This window comes from Elaeis guineensis, chromosome 4 (assembly GCF_000442705.2).
Source record: "Elaeis guineensis isolate ETL-2024a chromosome 4, EG11, whole genome shotgun sequence".
Classification (NCBI taxonomy): Eukaryota; Viridiplantae; Streptophyta; class Magnoliopsida; order Arecales; family Arecaceae; genus Elaeis; species Elaeis guineensis.
The window spans coordinates 127,081,832-127,108,563 of NC_025996.2; the positions used below are offsets into that span (position 1 = coordinate 127,081,832).

Consider the following 26,732-nt stretch of genomic DNA (forward strand, 5'->3'; position numbering starts at 1 on the left):
CTATCCCATATCAACATCTCTTAAGCTGAAAGTAGGCATGGTACGACTCAATGGAGATACTCTGATCGAGGATCCTGCCTCAGGCTCCGAAACATGGTGATCTACTGGGCTCAGCCTAGGCACAGGAGAAGAAGGACCCTCCCCCTTAGCATGCTCCTTATCCTCATTACTATCCTCCTTTGCAGCATGACTCTTGACCCGCCGGCCATCCACTCTCACAAATCCCATCCTCCTAAGAGAGTGATTGTTGTAGGTGTCAGTGTATAACAGTCTACAAACAGCTTTTCCATCAAAACTGACTCCATCCTCTCTAAAGATAATTGTGAGGGTCATATCATAGGGTAAGGGAGCCTTGGACTTGTTCAAGGCTTCCCTCATAGTATCAATCATCAAAAATGGAAGGTTCAGGGGAGACTCTGAAATAACATGGTGCATGAGACATATGTCTCTCTCCGTCATTAGATCATATCTTCCCCATCTGGGGAAGAAAATTCTGAAAATCATATGGTGGAGCAGTCTCATCTCTACACTCAGATCCTTAGCTTCAATTTTTAAAAAAACCTTCCACATCATCCCTCCCAAGTATGGTCCTAGGTCCAACATTTTTCTTAGGCAGTTCATCCAAACAACTACCTTCACAGGGTATTTGAAGCAATCTACCTAGTCTTGGAGCATTTAAAATGATCTGAACACCCTTAACAGTAGATTTTAAGACTCCCTTAGAGAAAAACAGATTGGAATAAAATTTTTTCACCAAATCTATGTAAACTGGTTCAGACAAGCTCAAAAAAAATTTCCAACCTTGCCTAATCATCTTCTCTCCAGTAGAAAATCCATCTTACCTTAAAAACTTGAAATCTACATTCCTACTCAATGCAACTTTTCTAGTAGACAAGGGGATCTTACTTGGTGTCACAGGAGATGAAGCATAGGGTGGCTTTTGAGCAATCTTCTTTCTTCTCTCCTTAGCCTCCAAGGATCTCACAGACTTTCTCTTTTGTGGCATCCTCATCTTGGGGGCCATGATGCAAAAGGATGATGAAAAGTGATCTAGAGAGTGGAGAAGGGTTGGATTGAACCAAAATCAAAGAAGAGAAGAGGATTTTTGAGTGATTTCCCATGGATTTGATGGCTAGGGCTTGAAGATTTGGAGAAAACTGAAAATGACCCGTGAGAAAGAGGGATTTGGGAAGAATGAGTTTTAGTTTGGAGGGATTTTGAGGTTTTTGGGAGAGCAAGGATGTGGATTCTTGATTGGGATGAGAGGGAGAGGAGAAGGCTTGGGATTTGAAGTATCCCAACTCCCTATTCTATTGAAAAATGATCGGATGGGCTCACTTATAAGTGACCTACCCGCATGAATGGGATGCCCCATTCAGAGCTCTTTCAGGTGATTGAAAAAATAATTTAAATATAGAAAAAAATCAAAATAAAAAATAAAAAATAGTCACATTGAGTTAAGAAGATCATGGAGGGTCTATGTAAATTTTGATATGATTTTTGATAAAAAATTTCAATGGATAAAAATCCAAGAAGGTATCTGAATAGTATTGAAAAATTTTTAAATGACTTGAAAAATTTTTAAAAAATGATAGATGGCTCCCAAATTTAGGATAATGAAATTAAAAATTTTTAGAAGAATTTTGAGAGCAAAATTGTGATAGAAATTCAAATAGAAGGATCTAAGATGTCCAATTCTCTTCTAATTTCATAAAATTTATTTTCATTAAGGGCTTTAGTGAAAATGTCAGCTAATTAATTTTTGATATTTATATATTCAAGTATTATATTATTATTTTGAATATGTTCTCTCATAAAATGATATTTAATTTCAATATATTTTGATCTAGAGTGTTGAATTATATTTTTGGTTAAATTGATGGCACTAGTGTTATCACATTTTATGGGAATGTTCTTAAGTTCAATGCTAAAATCCATGAGTTGTTGCTTAATCCACAAGGTTTGAGCACAGCAACTTTCAGCTGCAATGTATTCGGCCTCGACTGTAGACAAAGCCACTGAATTTTGTTTCTTGCTAAATCAGAAGATTAAGTTTACTCTTAGAAATTGGCAAGTTCTACTAGTACTTTTTTTATCAAGTTTACATCCAGCAAAGTCAGCATCTGAAAAACCTATTAAGTCCATAGATGATTGTTTTGAAAACCAAAGACCTAAGTTTTGTGTTCTTTTTAAGTATCTAAAAATTCTTTTAACAATATTTAAGTGTGATTCTTTAGGGTTTGATTGATATCTAGTACACATACATACACTGAACATTATATCAGATCTACTTACAGTCAGATATAATAAAGATCCTATCATATTTCTATAAAGTTTTGTATCAATAGTTTTACCATGCTCATCCTTTTCTAATTTATAGGAAGAGATCGTAGGAGTACTTACAATTTTTGAGCCCTCCATTCTAATTTTTTTTAATAGCTCTCTTGTGTACTTACTTTGGGTGATGGAGATCCCTTCTTTCGTTTGTTTGATCTGGAGTCCGAGGAAGAATGTAAGTTCTCCCATTATGTTCATCTCGAACTCCCCCTGCATATGCTTGGCAAATTCTTGACATAAATTTTTATTAGTAGATCCAAATATAATGTCATCAACATATATTTATATGACTAAAATTTTTTTATCTTTTTTTTTATAAAAAGAGTAGTATCAATTTTTTCTCTTGAAAAATTATTTTCTAATAAAAACTTACTTAATCTTTCATACCAAGCTCTAGGAGCTTATTTTAATCCATATAATGCTTTATTTAATTTAAATACATGATCTGAAAATTTATGATTTTCAAAACCAGAGGATTGTTCAACATAAACTTCTTCAGTAATATAACCATTTAGAAAAATACTCTTAACATCCATTTGAAATAAATTAAAGTTTATAAAGCAAGCAAAAGCAAGTAGCATTCTTATAGCTTCTAGTCTAGCAACAAGAGCAAAAGGTTCATTAAAATCAATTCTTTCTTATTGATTATATCCTTTAGCAACTAATCTTACTTTATTTCTTATAAAATTTCCATCTTCATCTAATTTGTTTCTATATACCCATTTGGTTCCTATTATTGGGTAATTTTTAGGTCTTGCAACTAGTGTTCATACAATATTTTTTTCAAATTGATTTAATTCTTCTTGCATGGTAATTATCTAGTTATTATCTTTTTCAGCTTCATCTATTATTTTAGGTTTTAAGTGAGAAACAAAAGTTACATAATTGCAAACATCTCTATGTGAAGATCTAGTTCTTACACCTTGTGCCAGATCACCAATTATTAATTTTTTAGGGTGATTGTGGACATACCTCCATTCCCTTGGAAGATTACCTGTGTCTTGAGGTTGCTCTTGAATGTTCTGATCATTGATGTTTTCATCCTCATATTTTTCATCCATCTGATTCTTGTTTTGTTGATCCGAGTTATTTAAGATGAGCTCCTTCATTCCATCTTCTATGATACCTACATCATCAGCACCTTATCTCTTCCTTGATGGAAAGTCATTAGTTTCATAAAAAACAACATGAATTGACTCTTCTACTATTAGTGATCTTTTATTAAATACTAAAAGTTTTACTAGAAGTAGAGTAGCCAAGAAAGATAGCTTCATCAGATTTAGCATCAAATTTACCTAAACTATCTTTACCATTATTCAAAACAAAACACCGACAACCAAAAATATGAAAATAACTTATATTAGATTTTCTACCCTTCCATAGTTTATAAGGTATTATCTTTAAAATTGATCTTATTAAGGCACGGTTTAAAATGTAACATGCTGTGTTAATTATTTCTACCTAAAAGTACTTTGGGAGCTTGCTTTCACATAGCATAGTACGTGCCATTTCTTCTAGTGTTCTATTTTTCTTTTCAACTACTCCATTTTGTTGTGGTATTCTAGATGCTGAAAAAGTTATGATCTATACCCTTTTCATCATAAAATTTTTTAAAGTCTTTATTTTCAAATTCAGTTCTATGATCACTTCGAATAAAAATAATTAATAAATCTTTTTTATTTAAAATTTTTTGACAAAACTTAGAGAATGCAGAAAATGCTTCATCCTTAGAAGCTAAAAATAAAATTCAAGTAAAATATAAAAAATTATCAATGATTATAAAATTATATATTTTTTCTCCTAGACTAGTTATCCTTGTAGGACCAAATAAATCTATATGCAAGAGTTCTAGAGGTTTAGAAGTTGAAATAATATTTTTAGATTTAAAAAAAACTCTTGTTTATTTACCTAATTGACATGCATCACATATTTTATTTTTATCAAAACTAATTTTTGACAAACCAAAAATCAAATTCTTTTTAATGATTTTGGAAAGTGTGTGCATACTAAAATGTGCAAGCCTACGGTGCCAAAGCCAACTAGTCTCATTGATTTTAGCATTCATGGCCATAAGACATTGCATGCTTTGTAAAAAGAGATTATCCAAATTAATCATATAAATATTATCATGTCTGTGTCCAATGAATCTAGTGCTAGCATCAGTGAGACTAGTTACAATACATATAGATAATTCAAAAACTACTTTATAATCTTTATCACATAATTGATTAATACTTAACAGGTTATGTTTAAGACCATCTACAAGTAAAATATTTTTAATATAAGTGGAAGGAGTGATACCAATGTTATTGATATCGATGATTTTTTCTTTGCCATTATCTCCAAAGGTGACCATCCCTCCATTCTTGGCTTTCTATGTGATGAATTATGATTCATCATCTGTCATGTGTCTTGAGCATCCACTATCAAGATACCATTTTCTTTTTGTTGTTTGGGATGCAAGACACACCTGCACATATGAGATCAAATTTTAACCTTAGGTACCCAAGCTAACTTGGGTCCTTTGGGATTAGTCACAATAGTTTCTTTTGAAATCCATATTTTTTTAATCTTTCTACTATTAAATTTGTCTGATGAATATGTATATGCTTTATGCCCTATCATACCACATCTAAAACAAGTAACATTTGGCAAATTTCTTATGGATTCATTGACAAAAATATTTTTGAAGGACTTTTGTTTTCTTAGAGTGTTGTAGCCAAGTCCTGCTTTATCATATACAGCTTTTTGACTTTCAATAATCATCTGAAGTTTATTTGAACTTAAAGTAAATTTGTCAACTATATGTTTTAACTTTGATATCTCTTCTTTTAGTTTTTGATTTTCTTTTATAAGAGTTTTATTTTGACTAGAGAGTTCATCTTTTTCTTTTATTAGTGATTGATTCTTTAGATCTAATTCTTTATTTTTTTTATCAATTTCTTCTTTTTCCTTACTTAATTCATGGTTTCTTGATTTTAAATTTTTATTTTTAATTCTTAATTCTTTTAGGTCATTTAAGAGTTCATGAAAAGCTTCTAATAATTCATCATAACTAAATTCAAATTGAGTTTCAGATGATACCTCCTTTTCGTATGCCATGAGGCATAGGTTGGCTTCTTCCTGAGTTTCTTCATCAGTGGTAGAGTCGTCACTGTCACTCCACGTAGCCATCATGGCCTTCTTCTTCTTGAACTTCTTTTAGCCTTTTTTGAGCTGAGGGCATTCTGATCTAAAGTGGCCAGGCTTCTTGCACTCATAGTAAATTATGGACTGCTCCTTTTCTTTCTCTTTACTTGGCTCCTCCTTAGCTGGTGGCCTTCTCTTGGTTCCTTGTCTTTTCTTTCTCATGAACTGTCTGAATTTTTTAGTGATCAGGGTCAAGTCCTTATCTTCTTCGCTGTTGTCTGATTTTTTTGAGTCATCTTTTTCTTGAGCTGTTGACTTGAGGGCTATGGTCCTCTTTCTTCTGGTTTCCTCCTCAGTGTGCTACTTCATAGTCAGTTCATAGGTCATGAGTGATCTAAGCAGTTCCTCCAATGATAGAATATTCAAGTCCTTGGCCTCTTAGATTGCAGTGACTTTCGCTTCCCATGATCTTGGTAATGACTTGAGCACTTTTCTCACAAGATCACTGTTAGAGTAACATTTGCCAAGACTTTTTAAGCCATTTATGATGTAAGTGAACCGAGTGAACATTTGAGTTATTGATTCTTCAGGTTTCATTTTAAACAGTTCATAGTTGTGCACAAGCATATTGATTTTAGATTCTTTTACTTGGTTTGTGCCTTTGTGTGTGACTTCTAGTCTATCCCAAATTTTTTTAGCAGACATGCATGTGGAAATACGATTAAATTCATTAGCATCCAAAGCACAATATAAAATATTCATGGCTTTAACATTGAGCTAAGCTATTTTCTTATCAAAATCATCCCATTCACCTTTTGGCTTAGGAATAGACATGCCATCAATCAATTTGGTGGGTGGGTGTGGTCCATTTACTATGATACTTCACATGTCATAGTCAAGTGCTTGAATAAAAATTTTTATCTGCCCTTTTCAATTGGTGTAGTTTGACCTATTGAAAAGTGGAGATCAGTTTGTAGATTGCCCTTCAGATAGGGATGTGCCAAATTGGACTGCTATAGATCTTTAGCTCTTGATGGTTAAATCAAGCAAGAACTAGAGCATCGGGTTCTGATATCACTTGTTGTCCAGATATGAAGCCCAAGAGGGAGGTGTGAATTGGATCTTTTTGAAATTTTAAAGATTAAACTACTTAAGTAATGTGCCAAGATGAAGGGTGAAGTGTATCAATTTGCAATAGAAACATAATCAAACACAAATAAGTAGGCCAGTAAAAAGCACAAAGAATAAGAAAAGAGAGGCAAGCACAACAAACACAAAGAATTTATAGTGGTTCGGTGCCAACCTTGCACCTACATCCACTCTCCAAGTTCCTACTTAGGAATTTAATCTACTAAATGGATAACAATAGATTACACTATGTCGGACACCTCTGATCCTTGCCTTCAAAGCAAGAACATTTATTTTTCAAATACAAGCCAATCCTCAATACTCCGATTCAGGGTTCAGATCAATCCAAATGAGTTTTGGAACCCTCCAAAACTCAAACACTCAAAAACTATTTGAAAAAAATAGAGTATACAAATTTCAGCACACAAACCCCTTAAATACAATAATAAAAGTAATAGAAATACAATACTTAAGGGGTGGAAGCCTTTATTGTACACTCTCAATGAATTTCACACTTGATTGCTGCTGGAGAGTGGTTGGTGAGATACTTAAATACTTCAATATCTCTCTTAGGGCTGAAAATGATTTTTCTCGAATTTAATCTTTGAGCTTGCAAAAATCTTGTGATTTTTCACTTGAATAGAGCATTTACAGTTGCTATTCACCCTTGAAAATGTCTTAGAGTTGGTTTTGAGCCGTTGAAGTACGTTTAATGTATATTAAATACATCAAAAATGGGCTGAAAACTAACCGTTACGCGTACTCGTAGAAATGGGACGTCGCATAGGGCATCCCACTGGCATTGGGGCATCCCAATGGCATTGGGGCATCCCAATTGGCCAGACAGAAAGTCCTGCTTTCTATTTTGATCTCAGGGGGGCATCCCATGGGGCATCCTAATTACATGGAGCGTCCTAGGTGGGTCGTCCCAAAGCATGCTATGACCCAAAATACTGCATGCCAGCTACCTAACAGAAGGAGATGACCCAGGTGGGTCATTCCATCATGTTCTAACCCAGTTTTTCATGCATTTAAGATTCGAAACTTACCAGAACTCATCCAAACGCTCTTAAATGAATTCAAATCAGTTTGGATACTCTTAAAAAGTCTTCAAAACTTCATCAACTTACTGAAACTTCAACTTTTGGCATATTTGATGAAGCTTTTCAAACTCAATCTCTTAGACTATCTGAAACATCATAAAAATAATCTCTAAACATAGAAAACTCATTAGTAGTCCCTTCAAATGGTTTGTGATCATCAAAATCAATTCTTGAAGCAACACTTACTATTGTCCATCTTTTTAAGGACAATTTCATTTTTATTGACTTTGTTAAACACATTTCTTTTGCCCAAGTTGTATCTTCTCTTTAATTAAAATATAAATATAAGTATCATGACCATCAGTGATAGTGCATTTATCATCATATATGATTTAAAATGTTATTGAACTAGAGACTACAGCCATCTATCTTGTTCTCGGATGCATCATTCATGTTCTTAACGCCATAGATAATATAATAAAATATTATATGCAACTGATGATTAGCATTTCTCTGCAAGGAGCTGCTCTCTTCCTATTTTAACTTATTTCATTTACTAAATAAAAGGTGCAGTGGGTTTTTCCACTAATTCTTTTTTCTGAAAAAAGACTGATATTTAGCACTCCTATTACACTTTAGACCGACATCTTATTAGGCACCAGTGAAAGAAGCGAGAGAATATATATATATATATATATATATATATATATATATATATATATAGAGAGAGAGAGAGAGAGAGAGAGAGAGAGAGAGAGAGACACACACACACACACACTTGCTGCCTTTTCTTGGGTTTTAAATGTAAGGCCATAAATTATCTTAATTTACATATTAATATTTCAGTTCTTTTGCAAATTAATCTTGACAATTTTAAAAGCTACTGCATATAGGTCTTTGTGCTCAAGTTTTGTTAAATTGGATATTTATGGAATATTTCCCTTTGGCAATTGAAAATATCTAGACCATTTTTTATCTGACTTATTTAGTGATCTTCTGCATATTAATTCTCAAAATTTTCTTAATTTGCATGATAGATCCGAATTTATTTTGAATTTGTACATTCATCCCTATAAACATATAAACCTATTCATTCACATGCATCCTTTGGTTTTACTACCTCTCGAAGTACTAATTCTATTTAGAAAAGAAAATACATAGACACCCTCCAACTTTAGGCAATTTATATTTAGATATCAAAAATTAAAAAGAATACCAGCCACCAAAACTTTAAATTCATTGTAATGTAGTTTAGCCATCTATCTATATTATAAAAGTTATCTCATGATGATCACGTGGTAACAAATTTTTCATAAAATTTCAAAACCGCCTTTCCCATTAACTTAGCACAGACTTTTGTTTTGATGAGAATTGAAAGGAATAAGAGAAAAATAGCATCTTGAGCTTTGTGCTAGTGGATGAATGATATCATCTATTGAGATCTATATAGGTGAATGGATGATAAAAGATGAAGTATTTTATAATCCATATAGATAAATGAATGATAGAGGATGTAGTACTTTGAAAACTATGTAAAAAGATGAATGATAAAAGATAGAGTGTTTTAAGATCTATATAGAAGCATGAATGACAATAGATAAAGAGCTTTAAGATTTACGTATGTGAATGGATGATAGAGGATAGAGTATTTTAAGATTTGTGCAGATGGATGGATGATAAAGAATTGAATACTTTGAGATCTATGCAAACAGATGGCTAATGGAGGATAAATCACTTTGAGATTTATGCAAGTTAAAATTTATGCATGCAAATAGATGACAAAGGATAGAGCACTTTCAAATCCATATAGATAGATGAATGATAGAGGATAGAATATTTTGAGATTTGTATAGGTGGATGAATGATAGAGGATGGACTGTTTTGAGATATGTGAAGGTGAATGAATGTTCGATGATAGATTGTTTCAAGATTTATGCAAGCGGATGGATAATAGAGGATAGAGTGTTTTAAGATTTGGATTAGCAGATGAATGCTTAATGATATAATATTTTAAGATTTATATAAACTGATAGATAATAGAACATGGAGTGCTTTAATATTTGTGTGGATGAAAGGATGATAGAAGATTGAGCTCCTTGAGATTTATGCAGATGATTAGATCACAGATGAAGCGCTTTGAATTTTTACAGGTGAATGGATCACAAATATGATGCTTTGAGATCTGTGTGGATAAATGGATCAAAAATAGAGTGCTTTGGATAGGTGGATGGATGACCAGAAATTAAGCTTTTTATGATCTATATATGTGGATGGATTATTGAGATCGAAGTACATTAAGGTCTGTGCTAGCAAATGAATGAGAAAGGATGAGGTGCTTGTGTGAAGGTGGATGGATGATAAAGAATAAAGCATTTTGAGATTATGCACATAGATGAATGACAAATAACATCTTCTCTAAAGTAGGGATATTTTTATCTTTTCTTTTTTAAGTCCATTAAAATATCAGGATTCATCTAGACAGTTAGACGGTATTGCAATAAATTTGAAGTTTCGATGGTTAATTGATATTTTGAAATTTTTGAAATCTAAATATAAATAGTTCAAATCTGAAGAGATGTTTCGATAATTTTTTTGTTCCATTTATTTTTCTTTTAGCGTAGCTCTCTACTTTTCTTAGCATTTGAAGTTTCGTTATAAAAAGTCGGGCGTGGAAACTAATTAAAGTTTTGTACGCACCTATTATTGCATTGTTCTATCTCATCAGAAAATTCATCTATACTGAATGAAGGATAAATATTCAAGTAGTTGAATATGACGTAGGACAAAAGACAGGGTGGAAGGAGACGGAGGAAATGACGGGAATAGAACATCCTAAGCCTAAAAATTTAATTTATAACTTTGTTATACAAACCTAAGTTTATTGCTCTCCCCCGTGCCAAAATGTTTGAGGGACCCTAGCCTCGAGATTCACAATGTTTGGGGCAAATGAGTTGTACAATAGTACCCTAGGTGGCCTCTAGGGAGCTTCAAGTAATGAGTAAACGTGCACGGGTGTCATTTGATTCACCAGTGCCCAAAGGGCTTCAAGTAATTTGCTAAGGATCTCCTGATAACGTAGTGCTAGTTATTTATAAAAACACAGTTCCACAATAACTTAATTGTTAAATAATTTCTTATCTTTCCAGTTAATTTTTGGTATTTCTTTCTTCTGGAAATACTTGCAAATAAGCTGGAAATCCTACTGGACTTTTGAACCGTCGTTTGTTATTATCCTTTTATTTTCTCCAGATGATTATATACTCTGCAAATTTGAAAAGGCTAGAGCCTTAGCAATCAAACCTCCACTAAGTATACCCCATGTACTCTTCCTTTCATCATAGCATGCACAGCTAGAATTGAACTTTTGAGTGCTTTTGGTGGGTGTTCTTGGTGGTGTTAATCTGCTTTCATCGATGTGTGGCTCTATGGCAATTTTGGTGAGTGTCACATCCCAAACTCACCGCACTAGTTGGGCTCATGACATGACTGCACGCATATATCTTAGGGGTTGTGGTTCCATAAACTATGGAACGCCTCCACCCTAGAGGACAACTCAATAATGGTGAAGACAACATTAGTAAGGTTTTAAAATAAAAGCAGTCCACTGTTCTAACATTAACTAACATATTAGCAAGAAAGTCCAAGCACAACGTCCAAAATCAAATCCACGTCAACTGAAAATACAATATTTAAATTTAATCACTGAAAGTTCTAAAATCTCTAAATAGCTAATAAAATCCAAAAACACTACTAGAACTCTCTCTCTCTCTCTCTCTCTCTCTCTCTCTCTCTCTATATATATATATATATATAGATACAGATCGACCGGAAATAGGTGTAGGTGCCCTGCTCCTTTAAAAGATTATTAAAAAAGAGGGTGTGGGCTTGATGGCTCAAAAGTTATGAATGCAAATCATGATATAAACAAAAGAAAAACTCAAAATACGTTTGTCATAAATTGCCAATGCCATGTACATCAATAAATAAATATTCTCATGAATATTTGATACAAGTATAATTATCCCTGTACGTTATGCATGAAGAATTCAGAATTTCAATTGAAAATTAATTATTATTTCACAATTCTATAGCACAGTTTCCTCGAGTTAAAAAAAAAAAAAAAAAAGTCTGGTTTGCAAGAAATTGCACAAGTAACCATCATTTTTAGATCACGCCAAAGTCATATTTTGGGTTTGTGATAAGGTATTGGTATTGCATATTTTCAGTTGGTGATTGGGCATCATATTGGCGCATTTTCAACCCATCACAGGGTATCAAATTAATCCAAGCATTCTTATTTACATATTATATATAGATTTTCATTTATGACAAAAGTTTAATTCATAATTTATAGAAAAAAATTTCGAGGTGAGACTTTATGTTGATAATTTCTAAACGACCATTATTCCAAACCATGTAAGACGGGGGTTCATATTCACACATCAAGAATTTTATATTTTCCATTGTAGATTTGTATGCACACGAAAACAAAAGATCAATACCAAAAGTAAAAGAGAGAATGTAGAAGGCATACATACTTTTAATATGCTACATACCAATTGAAGCCACACTACTACTGAGTATCAGCTAAATATTAATAAATTAACAAATATTGCTGTCTAATAATTTATGAGAATTTAATTATTTTATGAAAGCAAAGTTCTGTCACACTCCGAACTCAACATCCAGGTCGGATACGTGATGACCACACACTCTTTAGAGCAAGCCCTAAAGAATATGCAAGGCCAAATTAAATCATTACAACCTTAACATCCATAATAATTTATTTCAACAATAATTTGTAAAACTTTGCATAATTACAATTTAAATTTCTTCAATTCTCTGATCAGATACTATGACACTCTATTTATCCTTCTGCTCACCCGTAAATCCAGGCCACAGCCAATCATAAGCATCCTGTAACTCTGAGAAGAAAAAGAAAGATAAAGAGGTGTGAGCTTTACAGCCCAGTAAGAATTTCCATATCACACTGATATAGTAATATAGTCTGAAAATAAGGATAAGCAATAAAATATAAAATCTCATGTTCAATGTCCAGAATAATGCAAACATTCATAAATTTTATCTTGTTAAAATAGATGTATCATCATATGTTAACAGGTGAAACACTTTCATTCAACAATTATTTTATGTCTTATCTTTCATTTCTCTTTTTATAATCACATGATTTTTAACATTTTCTTTCTGGTTCTGGACTATCCAATTCTATACCTCAGTCATCATCCGGATCGAATCCACTTAAAAAGTCTTTCAAGACTGTCCCAGGATGAGCTCCTGGTCGGCTGTCCTACGTACGAAAGCCCGTGAGAGGCTGTCCCAGGTATAAGCTCCTGACGGGCTGTCCCAGGCATGAGCTCCTGGCTGGCTGATCCACCTGTAAGCCAGTGGGGGCTGTCCCAGGCATAAGCTCCTGGCGGGCTGTTCCACATGACAAGGCTAGTCCATACCATATATCTCTTTCTTTTCATTTAATCATTATGTATTGATTTCATCAAATCAATTCCGACTTGCATTATCATCAACTCAGATATGTCATATCTATATAATCATGCCATCAATCTCTGATACATATATATTGACATAACATACTCATGCTCAAAATCAAATAACAGTATCTCAGATATAATAAATTCATTGATCTCAAATCCGACGATGCAAAACCAACGATGCAAGATCAATAGTAAAATAGCATATATATAATAGTGATCGTGTACAGGGATTCTTACCTTTACCGGTGACTGATCCAAGCACAGAAATCAATATTCTTCTTTGATTTATGAATTTTTTTAACAAAATATTCCACTCGATATCATATGCAGATAATCATCTCTTCATAACCCTGATCAATATAAGAATTATATAGAGAAATTACCGATAATCGATCCTGATAACACAAATCAAGGACCTCTCTTAGGATTAATCAAAATTAGGATTTATCTAAGTATCTGGATCTTCCACTGATCCAAAAGACTTCTAGAGAAAGAAAATCCATGAAGAGAGAGAAAATTTTAGATAGAGAAAGTAGAGAGAGAAAGTGAAGAGAGAAACCTTCATATCCTTTAGATGAGGCAGTTATGGTCGAGATCATCAAAGGTCCTATCAAGGTGACTTAATATGAATCAAATGTTACAAATTTTGAATAGGATCGGACTGGGATCAGATCTACCGTACGAATTTCAGAGCAATCTCAAATCATCATATTTTTATTTCAAATTTATCCTAGGGTCTGTGATGCAATCAGAGAGAGTAGAAAGATTTTAGAGAGATAAAATCCACAAAAAGAGAGAAAAAGGTCTAGAGAGAGAATCTAGAGAGAGAATTTAGAGAGAGAAATTGGAGAGAGAAGGTAGAGAGGAGAGAGAGAAAATTTTTCTCTCTTCTTCTTCTTTTTATTTTATTTTATTTTTATTTTTCTCTTTCTCTATTTTTTTCTTTTTTTTTCTTTTCTTTTTCTTTTTCCTTTTTCTTTTCTTTTTCTTTTTTTTTCTTTTTTTTTCCTTTTTCTTTTCTTTTCTTTTCTTCTTCTTCTTCCTTCTTCTTTTCTTTTCTTCCCACGGCCTCCCTTGGCTGAAACAGGGGAAGACCGTGAGGTCCCCCCCCTCGGTGGCTCGGGCTCCGACGGCTTGGTCGGAGATCCAGCAACGACGGCCGACCATGTGAAGCCGGTCGGCGATGGAGTTCGGCCGGCGGGTTTTTTTTTTCTTCGAAAAATAGGGGATTTTCTTTGGAATTTATTTTCAGCAAAATCGATGGCCGGCGGTGAGGTCTGGGGTTGTGAGAAGATGAGCAAGAGAGAGAGAAGGAAGAATTGAGACCTTACCTTGGTTTCGGTGGCCAAAAACAGCTCCGACGGTCCTTCTCTTCCGATCAACGCTCACGATGCCTCCCTTGAGAAAATTCCACAATTCCTCAAATTTCTTCGAAAATTTTTGTTGAAAGATCCTAAGGGAGGTTGGGGGGTCTTTATAGAGGAGGTTTTCTACCCTAGTCGGACTCCTCGAGTCTGATTTTGCCGGAAACGGGAAGGAAGAAGACTCTGGTTAGGAGTCTTCCTCTGTTAATTTTTTTTTTTTTAAATCTGGGTTATTACATTCTCTCCTTAAAAATAATTTCGTCCTCGAAATTTAAGTTATGTCATTCGAGATACATATTTCAAAATATACATTCTTCATATCATTCTTAAGCTTACGATAATGTCTTATATATTATTTATTTCTCATGATCTTGTTATAACAAAAATTATTTGAAATTTTAAATTCATCTCCTCTTATTGATTTCTCAACTTTTTGAAGAACTGTAACATTTTGGACTTGTATTAATATACCACCGTTATTTGTCTAATACATTCCACTCAAAATTTATAATTATCTCAGACTACCCTTGATAGAAAAATAAAGAAAGGTCAAACATTGGACACTCTTCACGATTATCGATTTCTTTCTTCTCTTGACCTTCCAACAAATTTTTATATGTAGACTCTCATCTTAAGAAAACCTCAATCTTCTATATCAGTCTAAGTAATAATATTAAATTTTAAAAATATGAGATCTATGTTAGGACTTTCTAAGTTTGAACTAATACCAGAACTATCAAGCTGTAACTTGAGATGTCTAAAATTTTTTGGCATTATCTACAATGAAACAACCTACTAACAAAATTTATCCGACTATGATCAGATTAAAATCATTCTTTATTTACAACTAATGTATTTCATAATATCTTTAAAATCAAAGAATTAATATTTCTAATCAATTTAAACCACCATGCTTTTGCTGCGTACTCTGATTTTAATTCATCAAATTATATAAGTCTATCAAAGATAAAAATATCCTTATATGTTAGATCAATCCAAGATAGATTTAACCTTCAAATTTCATATAAGACTTAGGACAAAATTTTAAGTTTCTTTATCTTCACTACCTTCGGGTATAGCATATAAAAATTAAATCTTGATTCACTTTCTATGTTTGAAATTATTGTATAAGTTTCATCACTCTTCAAGAATTTAACATGTCTAAAATTAATTAGAGTTAATCTTAGATTTACCTTACAATCATTTAGATAATTTTTAAATCAATCTTTTTTTTTTAAAAGAATTAATTCTAACTTGACAAACTAAAAGAACTCAAGCAACATCCTTAAGTAGAATCAACTTGATTATTTCTTATAAAGCTCCTTTCATCACAACCCTTAATACTAATCAATAAATCCATACAAAAACTTGTTATCCATAGAAAATCTTGTCCCTTGTATAAGTCATTCAAAATTTAACACTAGCAAGATGTCTTAGTTCAATTTAAAAAAAAAAAAAATCCAAACTTGACTTAAATAATTAATACACTTCACCATCTTCAACAATCACAGAAAAAATTAAAAAAAATTAATCCACAGATAGTAATACGAATTATTAAAGATTTCATCATAACCTGTATATCATATTCTAACAAAATAAATTTTCTTCTTTAATTTAACAACAATATCAAAATATTTTTGATCCACTTAGAAAAATAAACTTTTAATTTGAAATTCAATGTAATTTGAAAGATAAGAAATTATATTCAGAATATGATATTTTGAGTGACCAAAGACTTTTATCAAGATGTGTATCTCGTATTCTCATAATAAAATTTAAGTATATATATATATATTTTTTTTTTTTCATCTAAATTGAGTTTATATGACCTCTTATAGATTCAATGTTCAAAAATATTTCTCTCTCATATGATGTAATTTCTTCTTAGACCATACCCTAATTAACTTTTTTTAATAAGTTCAAAATTCATAATGCTCAGACAATTATCATTGAAATTAAAAAAAAATATCATGATCTTCAATCATATAAGTTTTACATTCCAAAATCTTCTAGTATACTCAACATATCTTATCAATACCTCCCACTTTATTCCAAGGTCAACTCTTTTCATACTTAGGTCAATCTTACTAATTGAAATCTAAGATATAATTTGTCAATTTTATTATAGATAACATATGCCACTTATGCATAAATTTCATCTTAATATCTATTGATTCGAAATCTAAATATTGAATCTTCTCTATCATGTTCCTCATGATCATAACCTAAGTTCAGATATCACTAAAATTACAATTCTGAATAATTATAACTTTAAACTCAAATACCGCTTAAATCATATTTTCTGATGATCATAACCTAAACTATAATATCATTCTATTACATCCTTAATGATTATAACCTTAAACTCTGATATTATCTATCATACTCTATTGATTTTAATCCCAAAGTTTTGATATCACTTATATGACAATCCCTAGTGACCTTAAACTTGGGCTCTAGTACTGTTCTGTCATATCCTAATCACTTGTATCATTGTCTTCAAATAAACGTAACCTAACCTCTAAGCTCAGATGCCACTCCGTCACATCCTACTGATCTTTACATAAAGTTTTAATATCTCTTCATAATCTCTAGTGATCTTAAACCTAAGCTTTAATATCATTCTATCAAATCCTAATCACTTATATCATATTTCTTAATGATCATAACCTATGCTCTGATACCATTCTATCACGCCCCGAACCCAACACCCGGGTCGGATACGTGATGGCCGCATACTCTTTAGAGCAAGCCCTAAAGAATATGCAAGGCCAAATTAAATCGTTACAACCTTAACATCCATAATAATTTATTTCAACAATAATTTATAAAATCTTGCATAATTATAATTTAAATTTTTTTAATTCTCTGATCAGATACTATGACACTCTATTTATCCTTCTGCTCATCCGTAAATCCAGGCCACAGCCAATCATAAGCATCCTGTAACTCTGAGAAGAAAAAGAAAGATGAAGAGGTGTGAGCTTTACAGCCCAGTAAGAATTTTCATATCACACTGATATAGTAATATAGTCTAAAAATAAGGATAAGCAATAAAATATAAAATCTCATATTCAATGTCCAGAATAATGCAAACATTCATAAATTTTCTGTCTTGTTAAAATAGATGCATCATCATATGTTAACAGGAGAAATATTTTCATTCAACAATTATTTCATGTCTTATCTTTCATTTCTCTTTTTATAATCACATGATTTTTAACATTTTCTTTCTGGCTCTGGACTATCCAATTCTATATCTCAGTCATCATCCGGATCGAATCCACTTAAAAAGTCTTTCAAGACTGTCCCAGGATGAGCTCCTGGCCGGCTGTCCCACGTACGAAAGCCCGTGAGAGACTATCCCAGGTATAAGCTCCTGGCGGGCAGTCCCAGGCATGAGCTCCTGGCTGGCTGATCCACCTGTAAGCCAGTGGGGGCTGTCCAAGGCATAAGCTCCTGGCGGGCTGTTCCACATGACAAGGCCAGTCCATACCATATATCTCTTTCTTTTTATTTAATCATTATGTATTGATTTCATCAAATCAATTCCGACTTGCATTATGATCAACTCAGATATGTCATATCTATATAATCATGCCATCAATCTCTGATACATATATATTGACATAACATACTCATGCTCAAAATCAAATAACAGTATCTCAGATATAATAAATTCATCGATCTCAAATCCGACGATGCAAAATCAACGATGCAAGACCAATAGTAAAATAGCATATATATAATAGTGATCATGTACAGGGATTCTTACCTTTACCAGTGACTGATCCAAGCACAGAAATCAAGATTCTTCTTTGATTTATGAATTTCTTTAACAAAATATTCTACTCGATATCATATGCAGACAATCATCTCTTCATAACCCTGATCAATATAAGAATTATATAGAGAAATTACCGATAATCGATCTTGATAACACAAATCAAGGACCTCTCTTAGGATTAATCAAAATTAGGATTTATCTAAGTATCTGGATCTTCCACTGATCCAAAAGACTTTTAGAGAAAGAAAATTCATGAAGAGCGAGAAAATTTTAGAGAGAGAAAGTAGAGAGAGAAAGTGGAGAGAGAAACTTTTATATCCTTTAGATGAGGCAGTCATGGTCGAGATCATCAGAGGTCCTATCATGGTGACTTAATATGAATCAAGTGCTACAAATTTTGAATAGGATCGGACTGGGATCAGATCTACCGCACGAATTTCGGAGCAATCTCAAATCATTATATTTTTATTTCAAATTTATCCTAGGGTCTGTGATGCAATCAGAGAGAGAGAGTAGAAAGATTCTAGAGAGATAAAATCCACAAAAAGAGAGAAAAAGATCTAGAGAGAGAATCTAGAGAGAGAATTTAGAGAGAGGAATTGGAGAGAGAAGGTAGAGAGAGGAGAGAAAAAAAATTTTTCTCTCTTCTTCTTCTTTTTATTTTATTTTATTTTTATTTTTCTCTTTCTCTTTTTTTTTCTTTTTCTTTTTCCTTTTTCTTTTCTTTTTCTTTTTTTTTCCTTTTTCTTTTCTTTTCTTTTCTTCTTCTTCTTCCTTCTTCTTTTCTTTTCTTCCCACGGCCTCCCTTGGCTGAAACAGGGGAAGACCATGAGGTCCCCCCCTCAGTGGCTCGAGCTCCGACGGTTTGGCTGGAGATCCGACAATGACGGCCGACCGTGTGAAGCCGGTCGGCGATGGAGTTCGGCCGACGGGTTTTTTTTTTCTTCGAAAAATAGGAGATTTTCTTTGAAATTTATTTCCAGCAAAATCGATGGCCGGCGGTGAGGTCTGGGGTTGTGAGAAGATGAGCAAGAGAGAGAGAAGGAAGAATTGGGACCTTACCTTGGTTCCGGTGGTCAAAAATAGCTCCAGCGGCCCTTCTCTTCCGATCAACGCTCACGGTGCCTCCCTTGAGAAAATTCCATAATTCCTCAAATTTCTTCAAAAATTTTTGTTGAAAGATCCTAAGGGAGGATGGGGGGTCTTTATAGAGGAGATTTTCTACCCTAGCCGGACTCCTCGAGTCCGATTTTGTCGGAAATGGGAAGGAAGAAGACTCCGATTAGGAGTCTTCCACTGTTAATTTTTTTTTTTTAAATCTGGGTTATTACATTCTCCCCTTCTTAAAAATAATTTCGTCTTCGAAATTTAAGTTATATTATTCGAGATACATATTTCAAAATATATATTCTTCATATCATTCTTAAGCTTACGATAATGTCTTATATATTATTTATTTCTCATGATCTTGTTATAACAAAAATTATTTGAAATTTTAAATTCATCTCCTCTTATTGATTTCTCAACTTTTTAAAGAACTGTAACATTTTGGACTTATATTAATATACCACCATTATTTGTCTAATACATTCCACTCGAAATTCATAATTATCTCAGACTATCCTTGATAGAAAAATAAAGAAAGATCGAACATTGGACACTCTTCACGATTATCGATTTCTTTCTTCTCTTGACCTTCCAACAAATTTTTATATGTAGACTCTCATCTTAAGAAAATCTCAATCTTCTATATCAGTCCAAGTAACAATATTAAATTTTAAAAATATGAGATCTATGTTAGGACTTTCTAAGTTTGAACTAATACCAGAACTATCAAGCTGTAACTTGAGATGTCTAAAATTTTTTGGCATTATCTACAATGAAACAACCTACTAACAAAAATTATCCGACTATGATCAGATTAAAATCATTCTTTATTTACAACTAATGTATTCCATAATATCTTCGGAATCAAAGAATTAATATTTCTAATCAATTTAAACCATCATGCTTTTGCTGCGTACTCTGATTTTAATTCATCAAATTATATAAGTCTATCAAAGATAAAAATATCCTTATATGTTAGATCAATCCCAGATAGATCTAACCTTCAAATTTCATATAAGACTTAGGACAAAATTTTAAGTTTCTTTATCTTCACTACCTTCGGGTATAGCATATAAAAATTAAATCTTGATCCACTTTCTATGTTTGAAATTATTGTATAAGTTTCATCACTCTTCAAGAATTTAACATATCTAAAATTAATTAGAGTTAATATTAGATTTACCTTACAATCATTTAGATAATTTTTAAATCAATCTTCTTTTTTTTAAAAGAATTAATTCTAACTTGACAAACTAGAAGAACTCAAGCCAACATCCTTAAGTAGAATCAACTTGATTATTTCTTATAAAGCTCCTTTCATCACAACCCTTAATATTAATCAATAAATCCATACAAAATCTTGTTATCCATACAAAATCTTGTCCCTTGTATAAGTCATTCAAAATTTAACACTAGCAAGATGTCTTAGTTCAATTTAAAAAAAAAATCCAAATTTGACTTGAATAATTAATACACTTCACCATCTTCAACAATCACAGGAAAAATTTAAAAAAAAATTAATCCACAGATAGTAATACAAATTATTAAAGATTTCATCATAACCTATATATCATATTCTGACAAAATAAATTTTCTTCTTTAATTTAACAACAATATCAAAATACTTTTGATCCACTTAGAAAAATAAACTTTTAATTTAAAATTCAATGTAATTTGAAAGATAAGAAATTATATTCAGAATATGATATTTTGAGTGACCAAAGACTTTTATCAAGATGTGTATCTCGTATTCTCATAATAAAATTTAAGATATATATATATATTTTTTTCATCTAAATTGAGTTTATATAACCTCTTATAGATTCAATGTTCAAAAATATTTCTCTCTCATATGATGTAATTTCTTCTTAGACCATACCCTAATTAACTTTCTTTAATAAGTCCAAAATTCATAATGCTCAGACAATTATCATCGAAATTAAAAAAAATTATCATGATCTTCAATCATATAAGTTTTACATTCCAAAATCCTCTAGTATACTCAACATATCTTATCAATACCTCCCACTTTATTTCAAGGTCAACTCTTTTCATACTTAGGTCAATCTTACTAATTGAAATCTAAGATATAATTCGTTAATTTTATTATAGATAACATATGCCACTTATGCATAAATTTTATCTTAATATCTATTGATTCAAAATCTAAATATTGAATCTTCTCTATCATGTTCCTCATGATCATAACCTAAGTTCAGATCTCACTAAAATTACAATTCTGAATAATTATAACCTTAAACTCAAATACCGCTTAAATCATATTTTCTGATGATCATAACCTAAACTATAATATCATTCTATTACATCCTTAATGATTATAACCTTAAACTCTGATATTATCTATCATACTCTATTGATTTTAATCCCAAAGTTTTGATATCACTTATATGACAATCCCTAGTGACCTTAAACTTGGGCTCTAGTACTGTTCTGTCATATCCTAATCACTTGTATCATTGTCTCCAAATAAACGTAACCTAACCTCTAAGCTCAGATGCCACTCTGTCACATCCTACTGATCTTTACATAAAGTTTTAATATCTCTTCATAATCTCTAGTGATCTTAAACCTAAGCTTTAATATCATTCTATCAAATCCTAATCACTTATATCATATTTCCTAATGATCATAACCTATGCTCTGATACCATTCTGTCACGCCCCGAACCCAACACCCGGGTCGGATACGTGATGGCCGCACACTCTTTAGAGCAAGCCCTAAAGAATATGCAATGCCAAATTAAATCGTTACAACCTTAACATCCATAATAATTTATTTCAACAATAATTTATAAAATCTTACATAATTACAATTTAAATTTTTTCAATTCTCTGATCAGATACTATGACACTCTATTTATCCTTCTACTCACCCGTAAATCCAGGCCACAGCCAATCATAAGCATCCTGTAACTCTGAGAAGAAAAAGAAAGATGAAGAGGTATGAGCTTTACAGCTCAGTAAGAATTCTCATATCACACTGATATAGTAATATAGTCTGAAAATAAGGATAAACAATAAAATATAAAATCTCATGTTCAATGTCCAGAATAATGCAAACATTCATAAATTTTCTGTCTTGTTAAAATAGATGCATCATCATATGTTAACAGGTGAAACACTTTCATTCAACAATTATTTCATGTCTTATCTTTCATTTCTCTTTTTATAATCACATGATTTTTAACATTTTCTTTCTGGCTCTGGACTATCCAATTCTATACTTCAGTCATCATCCGGATCGAATCCACTTAAAAAGTCTTTCAAGACTATCCCAGGATGAGCTCCTGACCGGCTGTCCCACGTACGAAAGTCCGTGAGAGGCTGTCCCAGGCATAAGCTCCTGGCGGGCTGTCCCAGGCATGAGCTCTTGGCTGGCTGATCCACCTGTAAGCCAGTGGGGGCTGTCCCAGGCATAAGCTCCTGGCGGGCTGTTCCACATGACAAGGCTAGTCCATACCATATATCTCTTTCTTTTCATTTAATCATTATGTATTGATTTCATCAAATCAATTCCGACTTGCATTATGATCAACTCAGATATGTCATATCTATATAATCATACCATCAATCTCTGATACATATATATTGACATAACATACTCATACTCAAAATCAAATAACAGTATCTCAGATATAATAAATTCATCGATCTCAAATCCGACGATGCAAAACCAACGATGCAAGACCAATAGTAAAATAGCATATATATAATAGTGATCATGTACAGGGATTCTTACCTTTACCGGTGACTGATCCAAGCACAGAAATCAATGTTCTTCTTTGATTTATGAATTTCTTTAACAAAATATTCTACTCGATATCATATGCAGACAATCATCTCTTTATAACCCTGATCAATATAAGAATTATATAGAGAAATTACCGATAATCGATCCTGATAACACAAATCAAGGACCTCTCTTAGGATTAATCAAAATTAGGATTTATCTAAGTATCTGGATCTTTCACTGATCCAAAAGACTTCTAGAGAAAGAAAATCCATGAAGAGAGAGAAAATTTTAGAGAGAAAAAGTAGAGAGAAAGTGGAGAGAGAAACCTTCATATCCTTTAGATGAGGCAGTCATGGTCGAGATCATCAGAGGTCCTATCAGGGTGACTTAATATGAATCAAGTGTTACAAATTTTGAATAGGATCGGACTGGGATCAGATCTACCGCACGAATTTCGGAGCAATCTCAAATCATCATATTTTTATTTTAAATTTATCTTAGGGTCTGTGATGCAATCAGAGAGAGAGTAGAAAGATTCTAGAGAGATAAAATTCACAAAAAGAGAGAAAAAAGTCTAGAGAGAGAATATAGAGAGAGAATTTAGAGAGAAAAATTGGAGAGAGAAGGTAGAGAGAGGAGAGAGAGAAAATTTTTCTCTCTTCTTCTTCTTTTTATTTTATTTTATTTTTATTTTTCTCTTTCTCTTTTTTTTTTCCTTTTCTTTTTCTTTTTTCTTTTTCTTTTCTGTTTCTTTTTTTTTTCCTTTTTCTTTTCTTTTCTTTTCTTTTCTTCTTCTTCTTCCTTCTTCTTTTCTTTTCTTCCCACGGCCTCCCTTGGCTGAAACAGGGGAAGACCGTGAGGTCCCCCCCCTCGGTGGCTCGGGCTCCGACGGCTTGGCCGGAGATCCGGCAACGACGGCCGACCATGTGAAGTTGGTCGGCGATGGAGTTCGGCCGGCGGGTTTTTTTTTTTCTTCAAAAAATAGGAAATTTTCTTTAGAATTTATTTTCAGCAAAATTGATGGCCGGCGGTGAGGTCTGGGGTTGTGACAAGATGAGCAAGAGAGAGAGAAGGAAGAATTGGGACCTTACCTTGGTTCCGGTGGCCAAAAACAGCTCCGACGGCCCTTCTCTTCCGATCAACGCTCACAGTGCCTCCCTTGAGAAAATTCCACAATTCCTCAAATTTCTTCGAAAATTTTTGTTGAAAGATCCTAAGGGAGGATGGGGGGTCTTTATAGAGGAGGTTTTCTACCCTTGCCAGACTCCTCGAGTCTGATTTTGTCAGAAACGGGAAGGAAGAAGACTCCGGTTAGGAGTCTTCCTCTGTTAATTTTTTTTTTTTTTTTAAATCTGGGTTATTACAAGTTCACTACCATAAGATAAAATCCACTAGGATAATTGCTCAATTCTGCTGATCTAACCCAATTAAATATTTCTACTGATCACCTTGCATCCCTAATCCCTAATTGTCAACTCCTAAGATCAACCCTAACATAGGATGTTCTCTAACCATTTCATAAATCTGTGCCATTGTCATACTTTGAAAGAAATATACAATGAGTCAAGTGTTTACTTCAATGAGGGGCCTCGTTAGAAGATGGCCCCAAGCTTGTCTTCTTCCTTGTCCAATTATTATTCACTTCCTACACAAATCAAAGCTCCTTTGAAATTTTGGCAACAACACAATAATATAGATGGAGATAAAATGAGTAACTAGGAGCCGAAAAGTACTAAATTTAGAGAGAGAGAAGAGAGTGAGGTGGATTAGAGAGAGCAATGGACAAGAAACTTGATCTTGTTGGGAGAACGTGGGCATGAGAGATGATGTTGGTGATGGATCTCATGCTAGCATTAGTACAAAATCATGTACTCCTTCAAAAATACCATGAATTATAGACCTTCAGTTGTTGTAGACTTATCCTACTAGAAGTATAATTTAAGATAAACTCAACAAATCTCTATCTTAGCTTAAAATTTATTAAATCAAATATATTGAAAACTTTCTTACCGTCTCTTCCTCACTTGCCTCATAAGAGCATCAGCCTCTACAAACATCTATCAAGTTCCAGCAATGCTTAAACTTGTTAATTGGAAGTGGTTTTGTCAATATATGTATTAGTTGATTCTCTATGGTGGCTATCTTTTGAACTATAGTAATACTATTATTGGTGATCTTTCAAATAAAGTGATACTTAACATCAACATGCTTGGTCCCCTTATGATATATTGGATTTTTGGCCAAGTAAATGAAATGTGCCACAAATTCTCACAAAGATTCCCCATCCTACTAGCGGACAGAGAAAAGGCTGTCAGTAATTTTAGACACTCTTCGGTTTGTGTCGAAGTGTGCCACGAACAGCTACTCGAACTGTTCGAAAGAATTGATGCTTTTCGATTGTAGCCCCGAATACCACATTCGTACGGTTTTTCGGAGTATAATCGGGAAGACAATGCAGAAGAGGGTGTCAGATGCCCCTTATAGAAGCATGAGTGCTTTATAGCTCTTAAGATGATCGAATGGGTCTATGGAGCCGTCATATGGTTCGATTCATGGTATTTTGAACCGACGGGAACTGGCTCGTCGAGGATCCATTTTGAAAAAGGTGGATTCATACTGACACCGAATTCATTGATTGGATCGCAATGGTTGGTTTGGAGTCGTTCCAGGCGACGATCTATCTCCTTCAATTTTTGATTGTACTCATCTAGCTATTGCTGCGACATACCAGGATGCTGCGAGTAGCCTGAAGTAAAGCCTTCCTCATAAGAAGAAGATCTCAAAGGGGACTGCGGCCTCTTCCTCTTGTACTGAGTTCGTCAAGGGGAACATGGGGACCGATGATCACCTGAATTGGCACGCGAAGCGCGTCGAGACTCCGAATATGGTGGCCATCGGGTAAGTGGAGAACTCGCTCGACGGAAATGCTGCATAGAGTGGAGAGTTAGAGATCATGGTCGGTGGCTACGCCTGGAAGGCGCATCACATGCTGCGACCTCTCCCAGCTGTTGTTATTGCTGTTGTTGCTATTGTTGGAGACCTTGAATAGCCTCCGTCAAACTTTCTACCTGCTGTATAAGGGCAGCAAACCCAGAATCTGTCGTCATCGACGATGGCGAAGCATCGGCTCTCCACGGATCGCTGGAGGTGCGTCATGCCATGATAAACATCGAACTAAATTAGTAAAGACATTCTATGCCCTTGTCTTGGCTATGAAGATCCTTGAGAAAGAAAATTTTTCTCTGCTCGATCCCCCCTTCTTGGCATGACAAACTATTGCAGCCTGACTCCGATGGGTAGTCGGTAGTCAGTCAGAAGCTGATTAGGAGTTGCACCTGTCAATTAGCGGTGGGATTGCCGATGAATGAGGTATCGTCGCCGAAGAAGGTGCACACAGTTAAGGTTAAGATGAAGGGCGATAATAGAGTTTAGAGTGAGAAGGTACTGGGCTCCACTCGATGTCAAGAAAGGAAGACCTACAAAACAAGTCCCGTTGGAGGTGGCTCTGGTGAAGACCCTCTGATGCTCAAGTCAGTAAATGACTTTAGAGAAAAGAATGACAGGGTCTTTGAAT

At 33.5% G+C, this 26,732-nt stretch overlaps 1 pseudogene; it reads right to left on the minus strand.

Annotated features, from left to right (window-relative positions):
- Positions 1-26,265, minus strand: LOC140857393 (uncharacterized; annotated as a pseudogene).
- Between the last annotated feature and the right edge of the window lie 467 nt (positions 26,266-26,732).